The sequence below is a fragment of the Anser brachyrhynchus genome (genome assembly GCF_964034855.1).
Source record: "Anser brachyrhynchus genome assembly, chromosome: 2".
NCBI classification, from domain to species: Eukaryota; Metazoa; Chordata; class Aves; order Anseriformes; family Anatidae; genus Anser; species Anser brachyrhynchus.
In genome coordinates, this window is record NC_137695.1 from 16027126 (window position 1) to 16036963 (window position 9838).

General features: G+C 43.5%; 1 long non-coding RNA gene across 1 annotated transcript in view; it reads right to left on the minus strand.

Moving 5' to 3' along the window:
- LOC308189658 overlaps window positions 1-8734 on the minus strand; it is a 10715-nt gene extending 1981 nt beyond the window's left edge. The window contains exons 1-2 of the long non-coding RNA XR_013946500.1: window positions 5767-8734; window positions 1-5112 (exon numbers count right to left, since the gene is read on the minus strand). The exon at window positions 1-5112 is cut by the window's left edge and continues 1981 nt beyond it. This is a non-coding gene — a long non-coding RNA (uncharacterized lncRNA). The remainder of the gene's footprint in view (window positions 5113-5766) is intronic.
- Window positions 8735-9838: the final 1104 nt, after the last annotated feature.

A 9838-nucleotide genomic window follows, 5' to 3' on the forward strand; every position in this document is an offset into this window, starting at 1 on the left:
TTAGATTTCCAAGCATGGGAAGAATGGATTGCTGCATAGTTTTGTGCTAGAAGCAAAAGTTCTGTATCATGAAAATGAGCTAATTGATCATTTGGAATTGTCATTGAAATGGCTAAATGGACTGCCCTAAATTTCGGGAGCATTTTTCTGAAGTCTTGCTATGAGCTACTGCCAGATACAGGTGAACAAACGGCAGAATGAACAGCTGGAGAAGTGAATTCCAAAAATACAGTTTGTATTAATGCTGATGGATTAGTCCGTACAGACAAACACAAGCCGTTACCTGCAGACTCTGAATAATTGCCTGGTGCTTCAGAGAAGTAATGATAGAAGCAAGCTGTGTAAGCTCTCAAATAGCTAAAACTTCACATATGCTTTATATGCAGGGGATAAAAGCGTAGCCATGAAAGGTTAATGGCATGTTTCAAACTTGTCCTCTGATTAAGAAATGACTTGAGTCCTATACAAACTGATTAAAACAGTGCAGATTAAAACTGTACTTTGCAATATTGCTGGTTGCATTTTCACTCAGTATTTCTTACTTAAATTTTTGATTTATTTGCATATAACAGCTAGGGGATAGTCAGAAGTTTATTTTTGTTTTCCACGTGTGTGTCTTGGGAAGTCAGTGTGCAAGGAATAGGATAAACAAATCTATTGGCTTTTTTGTTGGTGGTGGTGGTTCTTTTTTGTTTGCTTTTATTATTTTTTATTAGAGAAGGGAGTCAAAACACTGACTTTATTCCAAAGGTTCCCAAGATGTAAATAAAAAATCCACTGGGGAAGAAAGAGAGAATTACAATCTGTTAGGTAAGTAATTTATGAGAAGTTATTTCCCCACCAGTAACAGGAGAAAGCCAGGACTGAGCGAAGGAGCACAGTCTGTACTGATCTGTCTCAGAAGGAGGAAAGAACCAGAAACAAACCCGCCGTTGATTGTTCTGTTTAGATTAGCAGTTCATAAAGCAAAGTGAGCAGCTATTTTAAAGTGAGGAGTAAGCTTCAGTAATCTCCAAGAATAACGCTCTAGGATAAAGGTGTCCCAAGCAATTAGTGAGCTAGACCTGTTAGGACTGATCCAGGTCATGCAGTCCAATTCTGTAAAAATGAATTAAAAAATAGCCCATGTGTTGGAAGTGCAGTGGAAACAAAGCTAGAGCAGCTCAGCAAGTTAGTGTGTTGGTGAGGTACAGCTGGAACAAGAGTTGTTCAGAAGGATCACTGAGAAAGGAAGGTTTGCTTGCAGAGAGCTATGTACTGATGCTAGTCCTTGGCATTTTGAACTCTGTGGCTGCTGAGGTGCTCATTATGCAGCAGCCACAGAGACAGAGCAGGAAGCTGGGCAACTTGAGCAGTGAGCTTAGCCATCACCGTTAGGTGGCAGTCTAAAACAGCAGCAGCAAAACCAAATTCTAGCTCCTGGCTGAGATTTCTGGAGCAGCGCTAGAAACTTAGCTGCAATTCTCGAGTATAACTGGGGCTATTTTTTCAATTAAAAAAAAAAAAAAAGATAATATATTTGAGCATTAACTGTTCTTCCTTGTTTTGGGGTAAGTGCTCCATGTCCTCATGTCATCATCTGCTTATGCAACAGAAACGCCACCCACATCCTAAATTCTGTTAGAGCGTTTATAGCCTCCCGTCACACTTCAGCACATCTCCTGGAAGAATCACCCCCTGAATATGCTGAAAGAAGTCAGTACCTGCTCTCCAAGGGGAGAGAGAGACTTCTCATGTTGGAGCTGGTCGGGGAAGTCCCACGGTCAGGGACACAAAGAGAGCAGTTTCCATTCCACTGTATAAACTGCGTTTACCTGAATCTAGGCAGTGGCTGGAACTGCTGTTTAGGAAATGGTAGCAATGGGCAAGTTGGGAAGAAGCTAAAAATCATAAAAATTTGATTAAACTATCAAAGCACTACTTTACTGGCTTAGAACTAGTTTTATAATTCTTTTCTGGATTGTAATGTAAGCATGTTCAAGTGTTTGTATACAGAATTCATCCATCCCAAGCATGGATAACAGGCCCTATGAATTCCTGCTTGTGGCAACAGACAAGCAGTCTCCAATCTTGCTGCAAGATGATTATATAAATATATATATATTTTTTTTAAAAGCATGTCCTAAATAATCTAGCATAAGTGCAAGATGCATGTGTTATTAGAAGTCTATGTATAGCTTTTCTGCGGCTGCTCATATCTTAACTAAGTTGGAATCATGAATTAGCCCAACAGAAGCTGTCCCCAGTACAGACTTGACCCGAAATGTTCCTAAACTTGTTCCTAAACTCGTGCCTCTCCATTGTAAGCTGACTGCTGGCATCCATCAGAGCAGCCACGACGGCCGGATCAGGCCTTCTCCCATCTCACCTCCCTGCCCTTCTGCTAAGGCATCACCAAGTAAAATGGGAAACTTTGCGTTTTCTCTCCTGCCTGTTGCTTTTTTGTTGAATACAGATTATTTCTAAAAGAGACCACGCTCTCGTCTTCAGTTTAGTTCATAATCTAAGCTTGTGTACAGGTTCTACAGTTTGGAGAGCTGAAATAACCCATGGCAAGTAAAGTCAGAAGACCTAGCAGGAAAGCTAGGGTGGGTGTCTATATGTGGGTGTCCGGAAAGACAGTTGTGAGCAAACAGTCCACCACAAACCAATTTTTAGAAGGATTTCACCCCATACAGTCCCAGCACACCGTCAGGGATTCCTGCCAAGCCCCAGCAGCAGGCTCCTGTGTCAGAAGCAGCGGTGTGCTCGGGGGGTGTGAGGTGTTTGACACTGCAAAATGGCCTGGCTTACGTCCGCAGGGATGGGAGATGTGCTACAATGAGGACCTGCACTTGTTTCCTGTGAGTTTATTCACGTGTGTAGGAGCTTTAATGGGTTTCTTTCACAGGCGGCTGTGAAGGCCCTGCAGCAGGGCCTGGCGCTGGTTTGGCTGCTGCCGGCGTCCTGCAGCTGCCGTCCGCACGGAGTGGCGCTGTACTGCGAAGGGTTCAGAGAACATCCGAGAGAGAAACAAGTCTGAGGGAGTTGTGAGCTCAGCCTGGTTCACTCCACGTGCTGTGCAGGCCTGAGCACAATCTCCAAGTGCCTACAAGAACTAGCAGCAGGGTTAAGAGGAAGCCCCTCAAGCTACCAGACACCTGTGTAATTTACCAGGTATGCTCATTCGTGCTTAGAATTACCAGAAGCCTGGGGGTCTGTGATCCCTAGAAATGCTTAAATCAGGACTGGCTGTTCCTCAAAAGGAAACCTTAAAGCAGGTTGAAAGGCAGCCCTGTGGCACATGCAGTGCGGCAGAACATGGTGCCCAGTGACAGGACAGGAGGCGATGGTGTTGCAGGAGGTGTGTCTGAAGATCAGGAAATACTTTTTCAGCATTAGGGTGACCTAGCCCTGGCACAGGCTGCCCAGAGAGGTTGCAGTCTCCATCCCTGGAAATACTCAAAAGCCACCGGGACGTGGTCCTGGGCAGCCTGCTCTGGGTGGCCCTGCCTGAGCAGGGGGAGTCAGGCCTCCAGAGGTCCCTGCCGGCCTGTACTGCTTGTGATTTTGTGATCCCTCCCAGCCTTAGGATCTACTGACAGGATTTGGAGTAAAACATCATTCCCTACTGAGCTTCCTTAAATTCTTTTTTTTGTGAGATCAGCAGCAATACTGTTTCTCAGCATACTGACGTAAAACAGAACAGGATTTCATTCTGAATGGGCTCTAGTGCAGCCACTGATTACTTCCAAAAAGCACTATTCCAGTCGTGTGCTAACATCAGTTAAGGCCTGAACACATCCTCAGGAGTGGCTGGGGAATCCAAGACGCTTCATGGACAAGTTAGTATTCTCTAATTACAATTAACTCACGTAAGCCTGGAGCCGAGCTCTAGCAATCAAAACTATTGATTTCATTTTCTGCAAACATTCCTTATACAGCTAATATAGTATGACATTATCTTGTGTCACATAAATATTGTGCATAAGCTATACCATAAAAATAAAAGGAAATTATACCAGGGTGTTGCCTACATTAACATCATAGATAGAGTTTGCCACGTATATTACATGTCTTTAAAAACTAATATAAACTTCTGAAAAATAAGCCATCTTTTAGGTTGAGTAAAGGTTAAAAATTAATTACTTTGAAAACAACACTCTTGAAACCAGCTTCTTTAGCACATATTTACTCAGAAATTGGAGCTCTTAAGACCTTTTGATGGGTTCCTGTTGTGTTTGTGAGGTTGATCTTGAATACAAGCACTCTTATAATGAAGCTGGTTAAAAGTTAAATAAGGTTTGAGGCCAGCACAGAATACAAATACACATTTGCTGATATCATTACTTCTTATTTAGCTCCATCTCAGAGAATTCTTTGCAGCTTAAGGGTTTCCCTGTGCTCAAAATGCCATTTCTATTAGCACAGGGGGAGGAAGGTGGTCCTGGTCCGTGGTCAGCAGGAACAGAGTTGTGCAAGAGCAGCTACTTGTCAAAGGAACACAATCACATCGCTGTTTGGGGAAGGGATTTCTCTATGTTTGACTTCACTAAGAACTGAAACCATGAACAGCCTTCAGAAGCAAGAGCTGACCTGTTTAAGGCCCGGAGATTCCCTGGCCTTGGCCTGGGTGCTCCTGTTGGTCATGGAGACAAGATACAACTTCTGAGGAGCAGCGGGCCTTGCTAGATTACAGTTCTCTAAGTCCAAAGCTCAACAGGAGCTGCCACTGCCACTCCGTTTGCTGGGTGGCAGGGGATTCCAGCCCCGTACCCAACTGGGAGGCCACACAGAACCTGCTGAAGGGACGGCCCCTACAGCAGAGGAGCTGGTCCTCCATCAGCTGACCACACGATCATCCTCCACAAGGAGCAGCATCTCCTCTGCCAGCAGGGCTTGGTGTTCCACCAGGAAACGTTTTCCCCAAAAGATTACTCTTCAAATCACATCAAATCAAATCAAACAGCATCACGTTGGAATGTCACTGCTCGCAGAGTTCAAGGCAGCACAGTTACCCTCTGAAGGATGTGCACAAAGAAGTGCTTCCAGGGGTTCTGCTGAATGCTTCTCTCTTGCGGCCTGTGCCCTTCCCTGTAGATCCACTGGGGTTGCTACATCTAGCTGTGTTGTCTAAAAACAAAACAGGTAACTGTCACCATGGCTGCACCATGTCTTAATTTTGTGAATGATACATGCAGAACATACAGCTGCATAAAATGAAAACCTGGAATGAAGCAAATGAATGGGAGCCAGGGTCTTCTGAGCATCAGCAGAAGGCATCCCAAGAGTTCCCTTAATTGTGCTGGATTATTTCCTTACCTCTGCCAGATTTTGGGTAAAATGAATGCAGTGGTATTGCTCACATGAGAAAATTAACTGATGTTAAACCTAGAAACTAATGCTGAAGCATAGAAAGTGCTCCAGGTTTCAAGCACTAAACTTAAGATCTTATTGATTTGAATGTATGGGTACACTGTAATGAAGTAGTTTTGATTTTCAAGAGGAAATTACACTGTAAAAGTAGCACAGGAGTGAGATGGAAAACACTTTAACTGCAGCTACCCTCCTGAGAACACAAAACCCTCGGCTGCCCTTGGCAGCTGTCATTCTTCTGTGTCTCAGCACACTGCTATGCAAGGCCAGTCGCTGCCTAAGCAACAGGGAAACCTTGCCACGTTGAACTCGAGATGAAACCAAGCCTTATTTACAGTTACACCCAGTCACCACTGTGCACGGGAAGTGACTATAAAAATAGTTATGGCAGGTCTTACAAGTCTTTCCTACCTGCCTGTAACAGTGCACGTTGTCTGCTTTGGATTGGATAAACTGCTGCAATGCCCCCGCAGAGATGTAGAGCAGACCATTTTAAGGTTTGAAGGTGCCAGTTCTGGACAGTCAGGGTCTTGGGAGCTCGATGGGCCTCTCTAGACTCTTGTAGGACCTGGAAATCTCGGAGATCAGAGAAAACAGCACAGCAATCCAGATGGTTTAGACAGACAGTATCTTATAGAACGAAACCAACCAAACAAAAAGAAACAAACAAAAGTTATTAGTAGTCGCCCTTCTTTGAGCTGCTTGATTTGGTTGACTGACCAGGGCATTTTGTCCCATGACACACTCTGGGACTAGGAGGACAGTCTCCACCAGACTGACAGATGCCACAGCAGCAGAACTGGGCTGTTCTGAGTGGCAGCTGGAGGCCAGGCTGGCTCCCCTAAGACACTCCTCCTGGCTTTTTATTTATGCACTTGAAATTCTGTGGTGTCTGAACAATCACTACCCATGCTCTGCTCCTCAGTGGGCCTCCTGCGGGTGCTGGCTGAGAGCTGGGGGCATCGCTCAGGCATCACTCCACCCCAGACGGCCATGAAAAGGGCAAGGGCTGAGTACACCTACAAGGTGGAAGATGATGTGAGCTGAGAGTTTCTGCTATCTGCATCACAGGTGGATGTTCACCTGCAGCATGAGTACACATATGGATGATACATCCCAAGAGCGACAGCGTAACATTTCTTTGCTCCAGCTGATCGGAACAGCCTGTCTCCGCACTAACAACCTCCTACACCGAAATCAAAACCCTCAGCTCTGAAACCTTGAGGTTATATTGCATAGCTAGCTCTAGGTTCAGAGCAAAAAGCACTCTCTTCTTCTGTATAAAAATATACATCCAGTCAGCAAATGGACAGTTCCATATGAGACGAAGGTAGATCCAACGTGGGAGGAAAGACAGCATTTATGCACCAGAACTACAGCAGAGGACATAATCTTGCAGTTCTTCAGTCAATCCGAGGCACGCGTTAAAGGAAATGGCTGCAGTGAATCCACCCATTTCTGGCCAACACTTTTGTAATGCATTTGGACTCTTCTAGTCCTTCCTCCAAGGCAACATATATTTTTGCAATATTTTTAAGTATCATCCAGGACATGGTGTTCCAGTTCAGCATTTCTAATGTATCAATTAACTTGAGTGACTTGGAAGGCTTACCTTGAAGTTGTGCACATAATGTTGACATTAAAAAAGAAAATGCTGCCAGCATTTGTTGAAGTGCCAAAATGAAAGTGCTCTGGTCAGGCTCACACCAGCCACCTCATTGTTCCCATCCTATCTCACAGGATAATCAGAAAGTGTCTAGGCGATTCTCCACCCTTTCCTCATTTTCTCTGCAGGGAAGCATGAGATCAGCAGCTTTCTCCTTTTGTTCATTTTGTCCTTTTCATGAGTGGTATTTGTTTTGATTTAGTGGAATTCGTTTTCTTAAATAGGAAAAAATATATATCCTGGGGTAGAATACAAGGACACCTGCAGCCTAGGGAAGCTGCCTCTTGAGACCCCTCTATGGCCAAATTTACTCTACAGAGTCATTATCAGCACTTACATCTTAGGTTTAAATCTTAGGTTTTTGCTCCGAATTGCATTATAGAAATTTCCTCCTGACAGTAGAGGCTGCACAAGGAGACTAACTTGGCTGGGCTAAAGAAAGCCTTTGTGAATGCCACCTTTGTGATTAGCAGGTTTGTAATTGCTAATTTGGTATTCCAGTGTTTAGTGATGCCTCTGGAAGCAGGAGCTGTTAGTGGTATAGAAATGTTTACATTCACCTCCCAGCTAGCTTAGTCATCATTCAAAGGCCTAAGCCTGCTGCTTCCAGGAAATTAAATCACTTCTCATAACACATAAATAAAAGGAACACAAATAGCAACCGAAAGAAAGATTTAAGAGTCAAAATTCTAACAAAATAGGAAGCACAAAATAGGAAACAAAAGAAGAAGTCTGGATAACTACATAAGCATTCAAGTAAAATCTATTTTGGGACTGTTACTCTCCCATTTCACAGAGTTTGGTCACCATTCTAGGTCAACATCTTTACATCTGTAAAGTTTTCAGCAATGCCAGATGACAAACAACGTATAGCTTGTATTAATTTCCTCCTTTAGAAATCGTGAATTGTACCTCTACCTGTCAACAACACAAGTACTAGCCACAGGAAAACCTACGGGACACAACTTTGGTGGTGCAGAATTCCTTTTTTAAAGCTTCCCTTGTTTTACTCACGCTAATTCTGATACCTCGGTTATCCTGCCTTGCTTTCCTAGCTGTATAACAAAGGGGCTAATGACACAAATTAATGGGATAAGAGCTCTGGCCACAAGCTAATTCACACTATTCAAGGCAAGACAGGCCAATGAGAAAAGTGCCTGAAGCGTGCCACGGGTAACCACGGTTCTGGTAGCACAAGGTGTACTTTTAACGACTGGCAGAACAACAAAAAGAAAGAACTTGAGGTCAAATTGATTCCCAGACACGAATATCAAGCACTGACTTTAACAAAAATTCTTTGGTACATCTAATGGCAGAATGACACAGAGAGTGATGTTTCCATTGTGATCCACTTTTTCAGCCTCAGAGGTGCCTGTCGCTGCTACCCTCCTGCACTGCCTCATTTCACAGATTCCCATTATTTTCTGTCTTATTTCCAACCATTTTCTGAAGAGTCATTTTCATTCTTCTCTCAAAGCTGCTACGAAGTATAGCTCACATATGCAGAATAATATGAAGAGATTAGCAAAAATGACCAATTTCCAACTCTTAAACTTTTCTGCGTTCATCTTTTAAACCACATTCGGATCTACAGTAATAGCTAGCTTCCAGTCTCCTAATGTCGTACTCCTTCCCTCCCTCCCTGGTAGATACCCACCATCCACGTGAGGATTTAAGAAAGGGAGCCAAGGCAAGCTTTCAGCCCTCTGGCAGTACCACAGGCTCCTGCACGGAGCAGAGAAGTGTTCCACAGAGCAGTGCCTAGGACTCTCTGCCTATGGGTTTAGTGCGTTTCTTTGCATGCCATGAGGGATTACCCTGTGGATTATCTTCAGATACATGTAGCAGACGTAATTCACCTTTTAATCCATATTTAGCAAAAGCCTTTCAAGAAAAAGAAAAAAAGAAAAAACGTCAGTATCTGTTGCTACATGACTTCTACTGAATTCACAGTGCACTCCGCATGAGTTTCTGAAGCGTCTTCAAGTCCCTTTAGACATTTACATGACCTAGGCTGAACCTAGTGGACTAGAAGTTCTATAACCCTTCTGGTCAATAATTCTTCCTTGGATTAGCTTCCCACATCTACTGAAGAAAACATGTCTATAAGATTTAGGGAACACCACAGAGATGCAAAGAGTACCTGATCAGATTTGGTATGCATGAGATTTCAGCAATTATGTCAAATTAGGGCCAGGTTTTCAAATTCTAGATCCAGTTAATAATATGCAGTAATCTATCAAAGCAAATTAGGCTCTTTATATGTCTAAGCATCTAATTTGCATGTGCAATCAAATATGTAAATACTAATGGTCTCAAACGGATTTCTTTTCTCATTCTCATGATAAATGGGAGACTGAATTATTCCCAGTTGAAAATTTCACCCTGGTCATTTAAACACATCTAGGGCAGTTGTAGCATATGAGCTATTGCAGCTTGATATGAGCCTGTTGTATTTTAATCCTACTCAACGCTTCCAAATATGTGATCTCTGTTAGGTTCCCTGCAACTTCAGTGATTTGGAGTAATGTTCCTCATGGCCTCATCTGTCATGGAGCACAGTTTCTAAACACATTATTACAGCTCAGCACATTCACTTCAGCCAGGGCACCCAGAACAGCTACTGAGGTCCTTGTCCCAGCCTGAAAAGCAAAGGAAACTGCTGTAGTTATTTGTGTCCAAAAACGGAAGATGTGCAGTGAACAAGGCAGCCAGGGGATGAGATGGGATGTTTTTGTGACCAAGGCAATCAAATACCACTTTGGGGAACTGGATTCTGTCATCACATTTGCCACATTCTTCCTTTTGCTATGATTT